The sequence below is a fragment of the Saimiri boliviensis genome, chromosome 6, assembly GCF_048565385.1.
Source record: "Saimiri boliviensis isolate mSaiBol1 chromosome 6, mSaiBol1.pri, whole genome shotgun sequence".
Taxonomy (NCBI): Eukaryota; Metazoa; Chordata; class Mammalia; order Primates; family Cebidae; genus Saimiri; species Saimiri boliviensis.
The window spans coordinates 74,556,602-74,577,906 of NC_133454.1; the positions used below are offsets into that span (position 1 = coordinate 74,556,602).

Consider the following 21,305-nt stretch of genomic DNA (forward strand, 5'->3'; position numbering starts at 1 on the left):
GCAAGTTTTCAGATAACCCTGACATTCTTTATAGATTAATGGGGGTGGGGGAGTGAAAGAGGAAGAGGCTTTTTAGAATGTAAGCCAAATATTTAAGCTTTCCCCCCAAAAAATGTTACTCTGAAATCAAACCCTGATGGACAGCGAGAAGCAAGCTGCTCTGCCAGTGGCAGAAAAATTTGGGGATGAGCTTTGTATTTTAGCATCAGATAGAAAGGCAAACTATCCAACTGGAAGGAAAGCAGTACCAACAGATGACCCTGGATTGGATTCCAATAACTAGAGAGGAGACTGGAAGAGCAGATATTTTTAAGTGTGCATAATGGAGGACTTATGCAGAACTAAGACCAAGACTTAGTTATAGATAGACCATGAATCTAATGAAATAGACCATGATAGACCAGGAATTTAATAAAACTTTCTGGAAAGGCTACAAGGGCCCTTGGTAAAGCACAGCAATCTGATTCAGTTGAGGAGTTATGAAGGATAAATTTGTTACTCAGACAGCCCCTGGTATCAGGAGGACATTGCAGAAATGGACCCCGGGACCAGACAGTAGAGGACATTTTCAAAGTGGCTACCTTAGTCTTTTACAAGACAGGGAGACACATAAAAGCAGAAGCAGCTTTTATGGCCACGATGAGAGTCCACAAACCCCAGAATTCCCAAGGTGCATCTATTAATTGCTATATATGTGGCAAGAACAGTGTGGGGAACGCTCTGGTGTGAGGACCCCAGAAAATGGGTCCCACAATACAGAGCTTGAGCCCAGACAGTGTCTCCAGTTGAGGGAGTCGAGCTATTCGGAAAGCAGGAACAGAAAGACTTTAACCCAAGTCTTTTTTTTTTTTTTTTTTTTAAACTTTAACCGAAGTTAAACTTGTGGGCAATCACCAGATGGCCATGCAGTCATGAGATGCATTGTGTACGATAATTGAGTTTTCTTCAAAGACATGCCTACGACTTTGCCGACTTTTTCCAGAAGACAAAAGACTTACCCCTGGATGAGATAGTGTGACCACCTGTTCTGGTTAAATGACTTGCCCCGAGATAGTGTGACTACCTGTTCTGGTTAATTGTGTATGTGACCTTTCCATTGTTCTTATGATGTTGTAACTTGTTTTAAGACTTTCTGTACCCCTTTGTCTCACATAGGCACATACCTAAGAAATGTATATATACTGACCCTGAGCATGAATAAACTCCCTGGTAAAGCATATGCTTTTCAACCCTCCAGACCCCATCTGTCTGTCATTCTTTGTCTTCCACGCACCCCGCTAACCAAGTTGGAATCCTCTTGCAGGTTGAGAGCTCCTGGCAGATGTGCTCCCAATAGAACAGTTACCTCTTCTCAAGTTTAACCACTCCTGTATGAGGTTTAATTTCTTTCACAAGGGTGAAACAGCTCAGGGTACAATGTTAGTATGTTTCACTTTCTGCCATCATCTTTGGCACTAGAATTTTTCTTGTATAATACACACGTTTAATCCATGCATACTTAACCTTATAAAACTTTCTCTTGCCTGATGGCCAAACTCCTAATGGTAAGGCAACTGGAGTCTCAGACAATGGCTTTCTTTTGCCAGAGACCCTTAAATAAACCTCTGAGGAATATGCTTTTCCTTAAATTCCACCAGCTGTCAAACGGAGTAGCTAAGATCGGTCGTTATCCATATTCTAATGGCAGTTAGATGTATCTCTTCAGAAAGGAATATAATGCAGACAAGAGACAGGGAACTAGTGGCTAGAAGAGGATAGTTCCTCAGCAAGTGTCCCACTCTCCAGCCTGAATACCAGTGTTCCTAAACGAGAAAAGTCATTTTCATTTTCATGCCTCAAAGTTGCTTTTTGGCCTGCCATGCTTCCCTATCCTGTACCCATAAGCCCCAGATCCCAGACTCCACAAACAGATCAGCAGATGAGCAGACAAGATGTACAGAAAAGAACAGAAGAGCATGGCAAAGAGAAAAGGAGCATATGAACTCAAGAGTTTGGAGGGGGCAGTCAGAGAAGAGATTGGCCACTGGATGGCCAGATTCCAGGGGAGGATTACTTTCCCACTGCATCCCCTTTCCAGCTCCGTAGCCATACTACTGGGAGCCACATCCACCACTCGGACCTCCCATTCCTTCAAGTTGTGTGCAACCATTTTCTGGATGCCCGACAAGAGCTCAGGTTATGGCAAGCTGTCACACTATCCCTCTGTGCTTGCAAAAAAGGCAGAGGGTCCACTGAGCTGTTTAATGCTTAAACTGTCTGCAGCTGGCAAGGGTAAAATAATGCATTGTAACAAGTCCACTTGAGCTTTGGGCGTCAGGTTTCTGCCCTGCATGCTGCTGTGGGGCTGGAGCATAGGATTCTGCTATTGGGCTGGAGCAAGGATCCTGGCCTACCCATCAGCATGCTCCCTTCCTCCTGTAAGGTGTTTAAGTGTGCATGATAGTTGAACAGATGAGCCACGCCCATCACATATCCTGTGGTGAGGGCAGGGGAACTCTTTCACTAGGGTGGCTCTTGTAAACCTGAGAAATAGTGATGGCCACTGCTCAGCAAGTAAACTTAGATTTCCCTGGAAGACAGAAAGAGGGAAGGGAACATATTATAGTAGAGAGAAGGAAAGAAAATCAAGAATATGTCCAATGGGAGAAGCCAGAAGACATTATTCACCAAGGCCAAATGATCTGATGACATGAACACCAACACTACTAAGTAATGCAGTGATGGTTTTCCTCAGGTCAGAACACATGGCAGCAGAGGTAGTCAGACATAGGCTGATCAATACCTATAGGGATAAAAAGCTATACTGAGGTCAGGTGGTAACATTTAACATCAAGAAGTTAGAAGGCTGCAGTTCTCTAAGAGCCAGAAAGGTCAGAGGGGACACTAAGGGGGCTTGCCCAGAGAGAGTTGTGGAGATTGCTAAGTATTGTCCCCCAAGGACCAGATTAGATATGCAGCCAGCAAGGCTCTGCTCACCACTTATGAGCAAGACAAGATGGTGGATCAGGAGGTTGAGATTATCACTAGTGAAGTCAATGTTAGGTTCAATTCCCAAACTCGTGTCAGTTTCTATATCTAGAACTCCTTGAAGAGGTACCTGAATCCTTAAGTAGAAAAGCCCTGAAAAGGCCCCCATCATATACCATGATTATCTCAGTTCCTCCTCAAGGCACCTGTGATAAATCTACTCAGGCAACTGTACACTGGGGAGGGAATAACTAGACTTTGAGGGTTACTAAACAGTTTGAGTCAACATTGATATCCAGAAATTGGAAGTATAGTCATGGTTCCTCTATTTACTACAAAGACTAATTATCTAGAATAGAGTCTCTGCTTTAAACAGTTTCCATGTATCCTGGATGCAGAGACCCACACTGATTATTTTTGTCATTTAAATTACTATTCCAGGTTGTTTAAAACTATCATATGGGGATTTTGTTCTGAACCTGCCCTCTCCACCCAAATAGAAAGCTTTTTGAATGCATGAGAGAGAACTTGCCAAGTTTCTTGCTTTCTATTTCAGTTATATGATCAGAAAGTTCATATTCATACAGGATAGAAAATAAGACTCAGTTTGCCTGAGGCACATTAACTGTCATCTGCCAAATAGTCCTACTAGACTTGGACTGTGGGCAGCAATAGCCGCTATTTTGTGATCTGTTGAGGTTTGCACAAGTTAAGTTTCAGTTCCTGTTTTCCTGTTGACAAGTTTCAGTCTTTGTTTTCTCCGCTGAATGTTTCAGTTTCAGTTTCTGTTTGTCGGCTGAATGTTTCAGTTTCTGTTTCCTGCTCATAAGGCCGGAATTTCCCAACTGCAAGCTTCCTTTGCCCCGCCTCCCTGCCTGGCCTATTTAAGCTGTGAGCTCAGCAACAATAAACGAGACTTGATCAGACTCCTGTCTTGTCTCCATTCTTCGGGTCTCCTGCCCATCCATCCCCACTCCCTCCCTTCGGGCTCCTGTTGTTGTCCTGCAGGTCGGGACATTGGACTGCCTAAACATCCCAGAGAACATCAGTGATCCAATGGTATCATGTTGATTGTGCCAAAAGAACACGAGATACTTTGTAAAGTCCTTAGTAAGACACGTGCTCCAGAGGGTAGAGACAAATCCAAAGAATTTTAGGACTCATGTCAGAAGTATTTAATTAGGTCCAAGGTTACATTGAACATTTCCAGAATAAAGAAGGCACTTCATCTGGTGTCTTCTATCTCAAAGAGGAGGGCACAAGGAATAGTAGGCCTCTTTGAATTCTTGAGATAACCTTTGTCACCTAGGAATCCTGGCCTGGCCAATATGAAGAGTCATAGAAGGCTCCCAACTTTAAGAGGACCCAGAGCAGGAATGAGTGCTACAGCAGGTCCAGGCTGTGGTGCCAGCGTCACTGCCACTCAAGCCTTAGGAACTGACAGACAAGGGTTGGAGTTACCAGTGGCAGGAAGAGATGCAGAATAAAGCTTCTGGAATTATCACTATAGAGATCCCTGGCATTTTGAGATGAGTCACATCTATAGCAAAACGATTGTAGATCTTTTGAGAAATAGCTCCTGGCATTTTGCTGGGCTGTGTTCATGGGGTACAAAGTGATCATGCATTCAAAATAGCCTATTCTGAAACGTGTTTGTCTGACCTACAATACCATAGCCTTCCCACTGGACTCGTCCAGGTTTGTAAAGTGGAAGTGGTTATTGTGGGACCAAGCCCGACAGAACCAGAGAGCATAAGTTGCATGAACTGGTAGCTCAGACTCGGGGCACCCACAATATTTGCAGCAGTCCTCCTTCCTCTCATCCCATCAGTGGCCCTATGGAATAGGTTCATATGACTGAAGCTAGATCCTGTTTACAGATGGGTTGGCAAGCTATGAATTAAGATGTATGACCTGTGCATTACAGCCATATCCGGGCAGTTTCAAGAGAGTGGTGAAGGAGTCTTTAGTGAACTTGTTATACCTGGTCATCCACTTCCTATGGAAGAAAAGTAGGCCAAGGTGAGAATTTCTCTAAATCCCTGGGCAGTGGCCAATGGCCTTCTGTGTGATCTGGGGTTTAGAAAGGGACTAGGTGATTAGAAGCAAGAGGGACTGGGAAAGGAGCATAACTGAGTATAAGGGAATCATGCCCAAATTGTGAAGATGCTTGTATTGTTAAAAGACATCTACCGAAAGAAGCACTGAACATTCAAGTAGATGAAGTGATTCTGCCAGTTGAAGTTAGCTAGTCTTCATTGTTCAGCTCACAACTAGAATGATGGGTTATGGAATGGCATCAGTGGCAGAAGATCCCATGTATGGTTCCTGAAGCCCTCAAGTATTGCTCAAGGAGCAATTCAGAACTTAGTGGCACTTCAGAACATTAAGCTTCTTTATTCTGGGAGGGCCAGTGGTTTCTACTTCCAGTTATGTTTTCATTTTGGGCATGGGTTTGCTTTTCCTGTCCACAGAGCCTTGGCCACTGGGACTACTTCGTTGGTGTCCAGAATTCCTTATCCACAGGCAAGAGACCCGAAACAGCACAGGATCAATGGAGAAGATATGTTACATGGCAAAACATGTGCAGGATAGAATAGTGCTGATCATGGGATTCATTAGTAGCATAACATTATCTCAACTACCAGAAGCAGCTGTCCTCAGAATATTGAGAATACCTTCTAAAAATGTAACTAAAGCAGCATCTCAGAAACACTTCAAAGAAGCAGAATGTCAGCCTTCAAAATAGAGATCTCTATTGAGCTGGGTCTCCAGTAGGAGAAGTACCATATACTAGAAGTCAAGGGGTAACAAACAGGAACATCTTAAGTATAGCCATTTCTAATAGTCCACTAGGAGACTGACGTCCCATCTCTGAAAGTCTTAGCTATTCAGGGCTGGAGATTCTTGTCCCAAAGCAGGTTTACTCTGGGTAAAATTCTCAAGGTTCCATTAAACTACAACTAATGGCTGTCATTCAGATACCTTGGTCTACTATACCCAGACATCAAATGAGGAGTTGCCATACTGTCAAAAGTAATTGATCATGATTAGCAGGAAGAGAATCTTCCCTTCATACAATGTATGAAGGAAGAGATGGGTAAAATATGTGGAGCCAGGTGATCCACTTGGACATTTTCTGGTGCTTCCTTGACCCATTGTGACTATTGGCATACATGTGGATCATTCCCCAGAGAAGGGTATGATTAAAGTGTCAGTCCCTCAGGAATAAAGGATTGCGGTCACCCCACTGGGAAAGTCACCAAGATTTGCAATGGTGATAGTTGAGGGTGAGAAGAATTGAGTATCAAAGGAATGAGGGGTAGAGCTGTGGCCTAAAACTTCAGAGAAAAGGACAGTAGTTTGTTCTATGCTTCCTCCAAGTTTCCCCCTTCAGCAAAGTGAGCCCACTGAAGCTATGAAGTAGATGATCCCATCATCTGTTAGGAGTTCCATGCAGTGCAAGAATGGACTGTGGTAGCCACAAAGAGATGCCTTTCAGATTTGAAAGCATACAGCATATTTGATGGTCTCAGTCACTGCTCTGGAAATACATGGCATTGTCTAGCCTCCATTTCCTTCGTTTCTGACCAATGAATGAGTACAGAGCCATTAAGATAACCCTAGTCTTGTCAGATACTGGATTTCTTATAGGTGCCCTTGTTCAAGGTCTCCAATAACCTTTCCAAAAACATTCTTGGAGATGCAGAGACATCTATGATTTTCTTTAATATCTCCTTGAAATTGTTTTAATTTTCCAGCCTCCCAAAGATGGGACTTGCATTGTGATCTCATGGCTCCTAGCCTCTCTCGAGATTCTTCTCCCTCTTCCTTTGTGGGCATTTGCCTTCCAGCCCCCTTTAATAAGCCTCATATCTAATTCCATTTTTTTTGTTCTGGGATGACCTATTCTAACACACTTCTGTTAAGTCCCACAGAAATTTTCAACTTTATGCCCACAGCAGTCTGTCTTTGGGAAGAACTAAAACCTGTTATGATTAGTGTCCTTTAAGACTTCTTTTCAAAGACTTCTGTTAAAGAACCTAAGGAATAAAGACTCCCTGAGATCTGTTCTGGGGACACACTGCTGCTCCGGTGGCTTGGAAGGGAATGACCCCACAGGCTGCTCCTGTGCAACTTTGTGCAGACAGACACTGGCCCCTCTACTCCCAGGTCTGCCCCCATGGGGTACCCTCTTGCCCCACCCAAGACATACAGCCCTCCCTGCATCTCTCTACTCTGGACCTTTGGGAAGCAGCTGCCTATTCGGGGGCTTGGGCCTTGACTGTGCTGGGAACCAGTAGGCTTTCTCATGACCTGCCTGTGCCATTCAAGCCCTGTGGGGCCCCGGGCTCCAACGTTGTTGGCATGAGTGAGTTGGAAATTTTCCCTGAGAGCTGGTGCAGGCTTGGAGCTGGAAGCCATGCACTGCCCTGGGAGCATGACCTGGCCAGCGACCAAAACCTTGTGTGACTGGGCTCAAAGGCAGTGCATCCAGAGTCTCCTCAGGAGTGTGACTTTCCAAAGGACCAATGACTTTTCTGTGCTTTAATCTTTTCCTGCTCCGTACCTATGTGTCGATCCAGCCATGCAAGTCCTTCCAGATTAGTCAGGAAGATGTAAGCAAAAAGCAAAATAGTCAACTATGAAAGACACCTAAGCAGCCAACAAAAATGTGGCATTGGTCAAGGTTTTAAGCCCTGGAAAATTAAAGCAAATAATTGAGGAGATGTTAAGAAAAAAGCCAGAATGCAAACCAACCATGCCAGTCAGAAGCCTTCTGACAAGAGCTGCAGCAGCACGTATGAATTTTAATAGGACTGAGAATGTCAAAGCCCAGAGTCCTTAACCTGCAATGGGCTTACAATGGCGCTATGAAGCACCTATTGCAGGCAACTCTCCCAGCCCCACTGGTCATAGCCAAATCCAAAAAGGTTCCACTTTCTAAGGGTTTAGAAAAGCCACGTGATTGTGATTATAAGATCCTGATTTGGGAGTAAAGCACTCAGATAATGATCTGGTTCCAAGACAAGACACTCATGTCCTTCCTGATCTAGAGACTAAGTGGTATAACAAAATCTCTTTAAATGTAAGAGCCAAGAGGTTACTGCTAATCAACAGGAAGTTTCTGGTATCACCTCTGTCCTAGGACAGGCCTTTGATGCTATCTCACTTCAATGGGAACTTCCTGGGGCTGACCCAGGTCATGCTGAAGCCCTGGGCAAGACCCCAGATCTGAGATTCCTGGTGCTATTTCAGTCCGAGGAGGGGTCTTCTGTACTCTTTTAGAGCAACAAGAAACTCTTGGTATTAGTGGGGCTGTTATCCCAGACTTGCCTGTCTTCATTCCTGTTTCTTCAAATCCAATTGCTATCTTTAATACTCCATCTAACTTAGAGACAAATTTACTAACTCCAGTAATGGGTACATATAAGCAACGTAGAAAATGTAGAATATAGAAAGGTTCATACAAGCTTTCTGCCAGCTAACACTGAGGGGTTCCCATTAGCCCCAGAGTGAGGACTCTTCCATGCTTCACTGGTTGTTGCCCAACTTCCCGCTGATTTGCAGTAGCTTTGAAGGATCTCTTGATCTGGTTTAGCACCACGTGTTGCTCGTGTTGAGCCTGCAAAGAGGAATCTGGAAGTTACAAAGGAAGACAAGAGGCTCCAGAGGGAAAAGAAGCCCCAAGTTTTAAAGGCACATTTTGACAACGAACCAGTAAATGGCCCTAGGTCAGAATCCATGGACTACAGTAAATGTGGTCAGGTCGTACAAAAATTGGAACAGAACCTGCATCCTGAAAATCTAAGAATGAAGAAAGTATGACAGCATCAAGGTGAAGTGGACAGAAAACAAGAAGTCACACTTAACTGATCACATCAATGGAGTTTTCAGTGTTAATGTTTCAGAAGCCAACAAATAGAAAAGCTGAGGTTGAAAAGAAATGACCCAAACCTGCAAAATTGTTTGTACAAACTAAAAAATGGCAATAAGCATGTACACTATTTACTAACTGAAACAAATGTGTCATTTAAAAATTCAGTATTGAAGAATTCAACACCACATTGGAAAACAAGTCTTACAAATTCCTAAAAGCACTGAAAAGCCTAACAATGCTATAAACTCCATTGCTACTGATATGAGTTGTGATCATCAAGGGGAGAAGTCATGTTTTAGTGTTCCAGCAGCCTGGCTTTAACTGAAATTCCATTCCACATTTTTTACACTCCAACATTAGTCATCATGCTAGTATATACAATGAAGGCAATCAACCAAAAACTCCTGAGTGTATTCCAGGTAAAAATCCAAAAGATAGATCTCCAGTTCAACCAAGTTTCTTCCTTCAGAGAATTTTTCCCCAAAGTCAGAAGGGTGAAGAATTATAGCAGTCAACAGCAAGTTTGCTTCATAGCTGCAAAGCTATCCTCTACACTGTTTAAAAAAAAGACCTCCAAGACCCAAACTTACAAGGAGTCATCAAACCTTGATCACTCTATCCATATTTGGAAAAACAAAGTTCATGCAACACAGTGGTTTTTAATGGGAAAACTCCACTTTCCAACTCACCTATGAGCTCAGCTACTAACCAAGCATCCACAAAGTCACATGAATATTTAGAAGTCAAAAATTCATTCTTCCCTTTTTATACCAAATCAAACTCATCCAAGACTGACATCAATTGCTCCAGGGATAATTCTCTATAAAGTTCTTCCAAGAATTTTCATCAGTTGCCACCACGAAATAATGAAGTGGGTCATTGTAACCAGACACTTAGCAGCAAAAATTTGGACTCTGCTGATGTATGTCAGGAAGCAGCCCACACCCAAATGGAAGCAGACATTGCAACAGTTGACAGAACTTGCTTCAATAACTAAGTTCGATTATATAAAACCACAGGACAAAAGAGTTGTAAGTATACCAACAAGGCTTGTGGCATGTAATGTGCTCTTCTCGCAAGTGTATTTCTGGTGTACAGTACAACAAACCACTTTCAAGTGTGTAAAATCATGGTTCATCATTAACAAAGCAAAAGACCACATCCCAGAAAAAGACAAAACCCATCCCATCGAGAGGTCGGCCAAAAAAGCCTACAGTTGTAAGGTATCAAGATGACGATCAGAAGTGGAAAAAGTTGTCTTATGTGTGGCACAATAGGCAACATTTGGATAGCAACGAAATTCAAGATTAAGCAATTTTGTCCACATGATTTTCCTACTGCATTTGGGAAAATTTATTTTCCAACCAAAATATAGTACTGGCTCAAATGGGGTCTATTGTACAGCCCAAAAAACTATTCCCCCTACTCACTTAGATAAAATTAGAGATATCCTGAATCAACACAGGAAAAGATTAAGGTTTAACCATTCAATTCACTCAGCTTATTTCATTTTGAAACAGAATCAAATGGGAAGGCATTCACTGGTAAAGCTTGTAATTCTCAGGTAGTTAACAGTGAATGCCAATCAGAAAGTCCATCTTTTGATCCAGACCTCTTCACCTAACCACTGTGCTAATGTGTTGGCTGGTAATGACCAAATTCAGTTTCAGCAGGTTAAGGAGGAACTCATGCATCAGAGACTGCCAACACTGCCTGGTATCTCTCATTGAACACCCTTTACTGAAGTCAGAAGTAACTCTCAGGAATGTAAATGTAGTGTGTTCAGGTGGAATTTACATTGGTTTCTACCAAAAGAGAAGAGGAAGTCTGTTCATCCAGTGTTGAAACATCAGTTGTCCACAGTAGACAGTACCCGGGAAAATTTTGATATGCCATGAACTTTGTTAACCATACAAAAACCCTAGTGTCTATAACTTAAGATTTTCAACTGCTCACCTTCAACTGTCTTGATCAGGTTATACAAAAAGAGGCCCAGATTATAAATACCTTGGGGCAGTACCGAGTGTTGCTGCTGTCAGGGAAGTCATGAAGAATAGGCATGGTCAAAAAGGAAATGCAATAAAGACAGAAATAGTGTACACTGGTAAAGAAGGGACAAGCTCTCATCGGTTTCCAATTGTTAAGTGGGTTTTAAGCAGCAGCAGTGATAATAGTTCTATTTGGTCTAGCAGCATACAGGTCACCACTGTCCAACTGCTGGGTTGGTGGTGCTCATCAGGGTATGGGATGGCATCCCTCTTCCAAAAGAGGATTAGCTATACAGAGCTCACAGAAAATCTGATGTCATACAGTCGGCATCCTACCCGATGGAAGATGCACCTGCAATGAAAGTTGTACCTGTACAAGCTTAAGAATTGATCCAGAGACTTGCAGAGCTTCATTCTCTCGCCTGTTCATGGAGAATGTACTTTAATCAAGTTTGGTAGAAGCCCAAGCCCCAGAAGATTTGTAATTAATCCAAGCACTCCCTTACACAAAACCTTGAAGATAACTTGCAGAGTTTGGCCACTAAATTAGTTCCAATTTATAAGCAGTATGCTCCAGCTTATCAGAATCTGGTGGAATATGAAAATGTTGCCCAAGAATGTTGGCTTGGTCAAAAAAGGACAAGAAGGCCAAGAAAGGGCAAGAAATGTTGTCCCTTCTCTGGGTCACCACTTGCCTCAACTTCTGTGCCCACCCCCACAGGGACATTCACAACACAAATAGTGGAAGCACGGTGGTTTGTATTTTAACTCAAAGAGATAAAGGCTCTTTGGGTGTTATTCCTCAAGATGAGCAGCTCCATGTGCTACCTCTTTATACACTTTCAGATACTGATGAGTTTAGCTCCAAGGAAGGAGTGGAAGCCAGAATTAAATCTGGGGCCATCGAGGTCCTGGCACCCACCACAAAACAAAAAAACAAAACGTGTTTCACTCAGCCTGTTCCCCATTCTGGGAAGAAGGCAGCTGCAATCATGACGGAAGTTCTCGCACATAAGGTCTGTGGATAAAGCTGAGACCATGCAACCTGAAGGAAACAGTAAAACTGATCCCCATTTTACCTGAAGTTAAGACATCAGTAAAACCTATTCGCTGATGCCATCTTCTCACCCAGTAAAGATCCATCTCTCCAGGCCCCTCCTTTTCCCCCAGAGACTGCTTCAACCACACCAACTACATTAGATAATCCAACAGCCTCGTGTGGGTTTTAAGCAGCAGCACTTCCCCCACTGCACAATGCTTTGGGAAGACTCAGTGTCAATGCAGCTGCTGCAGAAGGCCCTGGCATTTCCTCGCTTGGCAAAGTCGCTCCTTTCCCCACTCTGTGGGGCAGAGCCCTTTGTTAATTGAGCCTGCCAGTGGTGTGTGTGACTGAACCACTAACTTATCAGCCAAACCAGCAGCCCTCCTTCCTCACCTCTCCAAGACCTTGCCTCTTCTCCAATGGAAGAGGATGAGTAGCATTCTGAAGCAGATGAGCTTTTATCAGAGAAGCCCGTATCTGATGACTGACCCCTTTTCACCTGCTGAGTATATATTGCCCCACATTGCTAAGTATTGGTCAGACAGTGAGCACAGCTTTTTGGATGCAAATATTGGTGGTGTGGCCATTGCACCTGCTCAGGGCTTGGTTTTGATTGTGTGTGTCTGGGGAGAGCTGTGCTCCATCACTGCCATTGAGCATCCCAACCCACCTCTCCCCCTCGTCTTGTTAACAGCATAAAAACCTGAATAAGCCCCAACATGGTTTGGAACTAAACAAGATTAAGTTTGAGGCTAAAGAAGCTAAGAAGAAAATGAAGGCCTCAGAACAGAAAGATCAGGCAGCTAATGAAGGTCCAGAACTATCCTCTGAAGAGAAATTTGGTTCAATTCACATAAAGCATTATTAACCATGACAGTTGTCACTGTGTCCCTTTATGCTCACATTCCAGGGTCCTGTAACTATTGTGTCTGAAGGCATTTCCCCTTCTTAATGCCTTTGCTAGTACAGTGTTTTTCAAGGTGCTGTTTAAAGAAAGTCACGTCATTTACTGTATCTTCATCTCACCAGTTTAAAGCCTGAGATACAAAGATATGAGGTGGTTATTCCTAACTGACTATTTTGACAATTGGTAGAAGGCGCACATTTTAAGCAACATAAGAGTTTTATAGTTTTAAATACATAAAGAAATGTTTCAGTGAGGCATTAACCTTGATCACTTGGTTTGGTGCTTCAAATTAAGTCTGTTTACTAAGAAACAAGTCATTTTTAGAGGGTTTTATCAGGTTCACATTCTGTGATGTAAAATTAAGGCAGTGTTAACTCTACACAGCTTCTGGTGTTTAACCACATGCACCCAGTTAAAAATAAGCAGAGTTATTATTTCATGGTGCTAGTGCTCCGACATCTTCCAGTCATTACTAGAAAGTTGGCATATTCTTTTGAAATAAACTTATGAAAGGTTTTCTCCTAAAATATTTCTCCTGTGTAAAATATCATTGTTGCTAGTAGTCAATTGTTGGAGGCTAACTGTAAATGTGTATTTTAGAAGCCCTTTATTTTTAAAATGAACTTGAAATATAAGAATCCTATTGTGTATTGTATGTGCATATTTGTGTACAAGAAATCATTTATCCTTTTGTATAGAGTTCCATCTTATTAACTGGAATATGTGTTCTGAGAAAAGGAGTAAAGGAGGGAGAGGCCAAGATGGCCTGATGGAAACAGCTCTGGTGTTTGCCTTTGGGCACCACATACACAAACAGCTTTAGTCAGCTTTTGTTTTTCAAAAATCACTGTTTCCACCCTCTGGAAGGTACCATTCACCCTCTGAAGGCCCCATATCTTTACCACATCAAGTCTCTCCCTGGTGACTTTGGCCTGCAAATTAGACACTTCAGCTCATCTAGTAGTCAATTCTGGATCATCCTCTTTCCATCTTCCCATCCATCTGACTGAGCACATTGTGACACATGCTTACATAGGCTTCGGGAGATGCAGACTCTCACCTCCCTGCTGTGGGACTGGAGCCCAGGGGTTCTCCCACTCCCATAAGGGGTTTCAGCACACCTCACTCCAAATGGTGAGGCAACTGGAGTCTCAAACAATGGCTTTCTTTTGCCAGAGACCCTTAAATAAACCTGAGAGGAATCTGTTTTCCCTTAAATTCCACCACAACCTATCAAACAGGAAGTAGCTAAGACTGATCATTATCCATATTCTAATATGCCTCTTCAGAGGGGAATACAGACTGGGAGATAGTGGCTAGAAGGCAGTTCCTCAGCAAAGGTCCCACTCTCTGCAGCCTGAATACCTGTGTCCCTAAATGGGAATGCCTATTCCCATTTTCATGCCTCAAAGTTGCTTTTCATCCTGCCATGCTTCCCTATCCTGTGCCCATATAAGCCCCAGATCCCAGACTCCACAAACAGATGAGCAGATGATGTACAGAAGAACAGAACAGTGTGGCAAAGAGAAAAGGAGCATATGAACTCATGAGCTTGGCGGGGGCAGTTAGGGAAGAGTTGGCAACTGGATGGCCAAACTCTGTGGGAAGATTTTCTACTCCATCCCCTTTCCAGCTCCCCAGCCATCCTGCTGAGAGCCACATCCACCACTCAAACCTCCCACATTTATCCTTCCAGTTTGTGTCTAACTATTTGTCTGGATGCCAGACAAGAGCTCAGGATACAAGCAAGCCGTCACACTGGCCCTCTGCCCTTGCAAAAAGGCACAGGGTCCACCAAGTTGTTTAACACCTAAGCTGTCTGCAGATGGCAAGGATAAAATAACACATTGTAGCATGTCCACTTGAGCTTTGGGAGTCACAGATTCCTGCCCTGCATGCTGCTGTGGGGCTGGAGCACAGGGTCCTCCCTGCCCATCTGCATTGTCTTCACAGTGTAAGGTGTTTATATATGACAGTTGAACACATGAGCCACACCCATCACATGTCTTGTGATGAGGGCCGGGGAACTCTTCAACTAGGGTAGCTCTTGTAAGCCTGAGAAGTAGTGATGGCCACTGCTCAGCAAAGCAAAATACTTTCCCTGGAGGATAGAAGGGTGAAGGGAACATATTGTAATAGACATAAGGGGAGTACATCATTTCCAGTGGGAGAAACCAGAAGACAATATTCACCAAGGCCATCATAAATGATCTGATGACATGAACACCAACACTAAGTAGTGCAGTGATGGTTTTCCTCAGGCCAGAGGAAAGTCACAGAGGTAGTCACAGACATAGGCTTATCACTACCTATGGGATAAGGAAGCTTTAGTGAGGCCAGGCAGTAACATTTAACATCAAGAATTCAGAAGTCTGTAGTTCTCTAAGAGCCAGAAAGGTCAGAGGGGGGCTTGACCCAGAGAGACTTGTGGAGATTGTTAAGTATTGTTCACCAAAGACTGATATTAGATATGCAGCCAGCAAGGCTCTGCTCACCACTTAGGAGCAAGACAAAAAATGGATGGTCAGGAGCCTGAGATAATCACTAGTGAAGTCAATGTCAGTCTCAATTCCCAAACTTGTGTCAGTTTCCAGATCAAGAACTCATTGAAGAGGTACCTGAATCCTTAAGCAGAATAGCTGTGAAAGAGCCCCCATTATATACCTTAATTATCTCAGTTCAAGGAACCTGTAATAACTTACTCAGGCAACTGTACATTGGGGAAGGAATAACCAGACTGAAGATTACTCAACAGTCTGAGTCAACATTGATATGCAGAAACTGGAAGTGTAATTATCGTTCCTTTATTTATTACATAGACTAAAACCTAGAATAGAGCCCTGCTTTAAACAGTCTCCAGTATCCTGGATCCACAGACCTACTCACTGGTTATTTTTCTAGTCCCTTAAATTACTATTCTGGGTTGTTTAACTGACATATCGACTGTTCTGAAACTGGTCTCTCCACCTAAAATAAAAAGCTTTTTGAATGCATGATAAAGTTGGCAGTTGTATTGCTTTCTATTCCAAGTGTAAGATGATCAGAATGTTCATGTTCATATGGGATAGAAATTAAGACTCATACAGTTTTCCTTGGGCACATTTACTTTGTTGTGTGCCACAGTATAGTCCAAAAAGACATGGACTACCTGATCATCCCAGAGCACATCAGTGATCCAACAGTATCATGTTGATTGTGCCAAAATGACACGAGGTGCTTTGTAAGGTCTTAGTAAGGTACATGCTCCAGAGAGTAGACAAATGCAAAGAATTTTTAGGACCCATCATGTCAGAAGTATTTAATTAGGTCCAGAGTTACAATCAACATCTCCAGATTAAAGAAAAAGCCTTCATCTTGCATCTGCTATCTCAAAGAGGGCACAATGGATAGGCCTCTTTGGATTCTGGAGATAACATTTGTCATCTTTGAATCCTGCCCAGGTCCATATATGAAAAGTCAGAAGGCTTCCAACTTTAAGAGGGCCCAGAACAGGAATAAATGCTACAGCAGGCTTTGGTGCAAGCATCACTGCTACTTAAACCTTAGGAACTGACAGAAAAGTGTTGGAGGTGCCAGTGGTAGGAAGAGACGCAGAATAAAGCTTATGGAATTATCACTATAGAGATCCCTGGTATTTTGCAGTTAGTCTTGACTACAGTAATTGTCGATCTTTTGAGAAATAGCTCCTGGCATTTTACTGGGCTGTGGTTATGGGGTACCAAGTAATCATGTATTCAAAACAGCCTATTATAAAATGGGTTTGTCTGATCTACAACTCCATAGACTTCCACTGGACCTGTCCAGGTTTATAACATGGAAGAGGTTAATCTGAGACCAAGCCTGACAGAACCAGAGTGTAAGCTGCACGAGCAGGTGGCTCAGACTCAGGGCACCCACAGTATTTGCACCAGTCTTCCTTCCTCATATCCCATCAGTGGCCCTGCAGAGTACAGCCATATGACCAACTGAAGCTAGAGCCTGTTTACAGATGGGTTGGCAAGCTATGGTCTAAGATGCATGGCTTGTGCATTATAGCTGTATCGGGGGCAGTTTCAAGAGTGGAGAAACAGTCTTTAAGACCTGTTATACATGCTTATCTACTTCCTGTGGAAGAAAAGTGGCCCAAGATGTGAATTTCTCTAAATGCCTTGTCAGTGGCCAATGGCCTCTTATGTGGTCAGGGGCTTAGAAAGGGACTAGATGATTAGAAGCAAGGACTGGGAGAGGGGCCTAAATATGAGTACATGGGAGTCACAGCAAAGTTACAATTTTAGTCTCTTTAAAAGACCTACAAGAGGAGGCACTGAACATTCAAGTAGATGAAGTGATTCTGCCAGTTGGAGTTAGCTAGCCTTCATTGTTCAGCTCAGAATGATGGGTTATAGAATGGCATCAGTGGCAGAAGATCCTATGTATAGTTCTTGAAGCCCAGATGTATTGCTCCTCAAGGAGGCCACTTAGTGGCAGTTCAGAACTACATTGAGCCTCTATTCTAGGATGGCCTGTGGTTTCTACTTGCAGTTATGTATTTGTTTTGGCCATGTGTTTGCTTTTCTTGTCCAGAGCCTTGGCCATTAGTGATTTGATGGCTTCCAGAATTCCTTATCTGCAGGCAAGCGACCCGACACAGCAGAGGAGCCAAGGAGCTGACATGTTTCACAGCAAAGCATGTGCAGGGTAGAATGGGGCTAATGACCATGGGATTCACTGGTATAACATTATCTCAACTACCAGAAGCAGCTTTCCTTAGACTATTGAGCATACCTTCTAAGAACACAACTAGAGCAGCATCTCAAACACTTCACAGAAGCAGAATGTCACCCTTCAGAATACATTGTGTGTTTAATTAGGTATCTCTATTGAGCTGGGTCTCCAATAGAAGTACCATATTCTAGAAGCCAGGGATATAAACAGAATATCCTATGTATAGTTATTTCTAGTAGTTCACTATAAGACTGACTTCCCATCTCTGGAAGTCTTGGGTCTTCAGGGTTTGAGATTCAGGTTCCCAAATCAAGTTTCCTCTGGATAAAAGACTCAACGTTCCATTAAACTACAGCTAAAGGCTGTCATTCAGATACCTTGGTCTACTACACCCAGAGATCATCAGGTGAAGAGGAGTCGCCATACTGGCAAAAGTAATTATTGTGATTAGCAGGAAGAGAATCTTGCCTTTATACAATGTCTGAAGGGAGAGATGGGTAAAACATGTGAAGCCAGTTGATTCACTCAGATATTTTTTGGTGCCTTCTTTTGACCCATTGTAACCTTGGGCATACATTTGATTCATTGCCCAGATAAGCATATCATTAAAGTGTCAGTCCCCTCAGGAATAAAGAATTGGGGTCACCCCATGAAGGAAGCCACCAAGATTTGCAATGGTGATAGTTGAGGGTGAGAAGAATTGAGTAGCCAAGAAGTGAGGGGAAGAGTTGTAGCCCAAAACTTCAGAGAAAAACACTGTAGAGTTCTACTAACCTTCCTGTCAGTTTTCCCTTCAGCAAGGGAGGCCCACTGGAGCTATGAGGGAGATGCTCCCAACATCTGTTTCAAGGAGATCCATGCAATGCAAGAATGGACTGTGGTGGCCATGAAAACATGCCTTTCAGATTTGAATACAGACAGCATATTTGATGGTGTCAGTCACTGAGCTCTAGGAATACATGGCATTGTCTAGGCTCCAGTTCTCTTTGGTTGTTTCTGACCAATGAAAATACAGACCTATTAGAACAGGCCTAAACTTGCGAGATACTGGACTCCACATAGGTTCCCTTGTTCGAGGTCTCCATTAAGCATTCCAAAACATTTAGAAATGCAGGCATCTGTTTTTCTTCACATGTCCTTGAATTAACTGCTTTAATTTTCCAGCCTCCCAAAAAGGAGACTTGCAATGTTAACTCACAGATCCTAGCCTTTGAGATCCCTCTCTCCATCTTCCTTTATGGACATTTTCCCTTCAGCTCAATTCAACGAGCTTCTGATAGAACTAATTCCATCTTTATCTGTTCTTGGGAAGACCCACTCTAACACAATTATGTTAAGTCCCACAGAGAAGTCTTCAATTTTATGCTGACAGCATCCTTGGGAAGAGTTAATACCTGTTGTAAGTAGTGTCTTTTGAGGTATCTTTTTCAAAATTTGTTAAAGGACTAAAAAAAATGAAGACTCCCAGAGGTCTGTCCTGGGGACACAGCTGTTGCTCTAGGGGGGTGACCAGGCATGGGGTGGCTGTGCAGGCAGCCGTTGGCCCCTCTACTGCTGGGTTTGCCACCCTAGGATACCCCCCTGGGTCCACCCAAGACATTCAACCCTACCTGCATCTCTCCACTGTGGACCTATGGGATGCGGCTCCCCACCTCAGGGTCATGGGCCTTGACTGTGCTGGGAGCCAGTAGGCTTCCTAACGACCTGCCCGCACACCTCACACCCTCTGGGGCCCCAGGTTCCAAAGTTGTGGTGATGAGCACCAGTTGGAAAGTTTGCCCAAGGGTTGGTGCAGGCTTGGAGCTGAAGCCATGCACTGCCCTGGGAGTGTGACCTGGCCAGCAACCAAAATCTTGTGCGACTGAGCTCAAGAACAGTGCATCCAGATTCTCCTCAGATGTGAGACTTTCCAAAGGACCAGTAACTTTCCTGTGCTTTCATTTTTTCCTACTCTGTGGCTATGTCTCAATCCCAGCATGTAAGACCTTCCAGATTAGTCAGGAAGGAAGATGTTAAAGAAAACGACCAACTATGGAAGACCACCAAGGCAGCCAACAAAAATGTGGCACCTGTCAAGACTTTAATCCCTGGTAAATTAAAGCAATTAATTCAAGAAAGATGAGGAAAAAAAACAAACTTTACCTAAACCACCCATGCCAGTCAGAAGCCTTCTGTCAAGAGTTTGGATAGGACCGAGGTTCTGTGTCAGAACGCAGAATCTATAACCCACAATGGGTTTACAATGGCATTATGAAGAGCCTGTCTTAGCTGGTGACTCTCCAAACCCCCCACTGGTCATAGCCAAATCCAAAAAGTTTCAAATTTCTAAGTGTTTGGAAAAGCAACGTGATTGCGATAAGATACTCCCTGATTTGGCAATAAGCACTCAAAAGATTATTGTGTCTTCATTGAAACCAAGCCCTCCTGATAGAGACTAATTGGTGTGCAAAATCCTTTTTAATTCAAAGGTAAGAAGAGCCAAGAGACAAACTCAGTCTTGGTCCCAGACAGCTGAGGATTCAAGAATCAGCATCCCTACCCAAATTGGCCCTGCAGCTGAGATCCTTCCTGGACCACTGGAAGGGACATGCTGTGGTGAAGGACTGTTCTTTGAAGAGACATTGAATGATACCAGAGGTTCCCTGAAAATGTTTGTTCAGGACAGTCTGTGGTCCTTTGCCCCATAGAATAAGCCCCAAAGTTACCTCTCAAGGAAATCCCAGCATTCAGTTAGAAGAGTTGGGTTCACGAGTAGAATCTCTTAAGCTATCTTATTCTTCCCTAGATCCCATGAAGAGTGAACATGATCACTACCCAACGTCCAGTCTTTCTAAGGTTCAATTCGGGTATAATCTTATCACCTGCTTGGCTGTTGATGGGTTCTAGGTCTCTTACTTCTGTAATAAAATTCCTCTTGGCAACCTCAAAACAAGTGATCTTTGGTGCAAAGCAGATCATCAAGAGAACTTCAAGGCTGAAAAAAAATCAACAGGAAGTTTGATACCACTTCTGTCCTAGGACAGGTCTCTGGTGCTATCACACTTCAAAGGGAACTTGCTGGGAGATTCTGGTTTCCAAAGCCGGTTCACTCTGGGGGAGGGACTCAAGGTCCCTCTGAGCTACAACTCAGTTGCCACCAGGATACCTTGGACTACTATGCCCAGGGACCAACAGGTGAGGAGTTGCCATACTGGCAAAATTAATTGATCTTGATTAGCAGGAAGAGTGTTGCCTCGATACAATGTATGAAAGATAGAAAATACGTGAAGCCAGGTGATCCAGTTGGGCATTTTCTGGCACGTCCTTGACCCATTGTGACTATGGACACACATGTGAATCATTCCCCAGATAAGGTTATGATTAAAGTGTCAGTCCCCTCAGGAATAAACAACTGGGGTCACCCCACTAGGTATGCCACTAAGATTTGCCATGGTGATAGTTGAGGGAGAGAAGAATTGAGTAGCGAAGGAATGAGGGGGAAGAGCTGTGGCCTATAACTTCATAGAAAGTGGCCTGTAGTTTGTTCTACTAACCTTAAGTTTCCCTTCAAAGAGGGAGCTACGAAGGAGATGCTCCCCCCACGTTTCAAGGAGATCCATGCAGTCCAAGACTGGACTGTGTTGGCCGTGAAAACATGCCTTTCAGATTTGAATGCAGGCAGCACATTGGATGGCCTCAGTCACTGTGCTCTGTGCTCTAGAAATACATGGCATTGTCAGGCTCCACTCCTGTTTCTGACCAGTGAACGAGCACAGCTATTAAGACAGGCCTAATCTTTTGAGATACTGGACTCTATAGGTGCCCTTGTTCAAGGTC

At 43.4% G+C, this 21,305-nt stretch overlaps 2 pseudogenes; both read left to right on the forward strand.

Moving 5' to 3' along the window:
• The first annotated feature begins 7,539 nt into the window (after positions 1-7,539).
• On the forward strand, positions 7,540-8,116 carry LOC141579893 (methylcytosine dioxygenase TET1-like; annotated as a pseudogene).
• A 497-nt stretch (positions 8,117-8,613) lies between these two features.
• Positions 8,614-12,811, forward strand: LOC104650699 (methylcytosine dioxygenase TET1 pseudogene; annotated as a pseudogene).
• Positions 12,812-21,305: the final 8,494 nt, after the last annotated feature.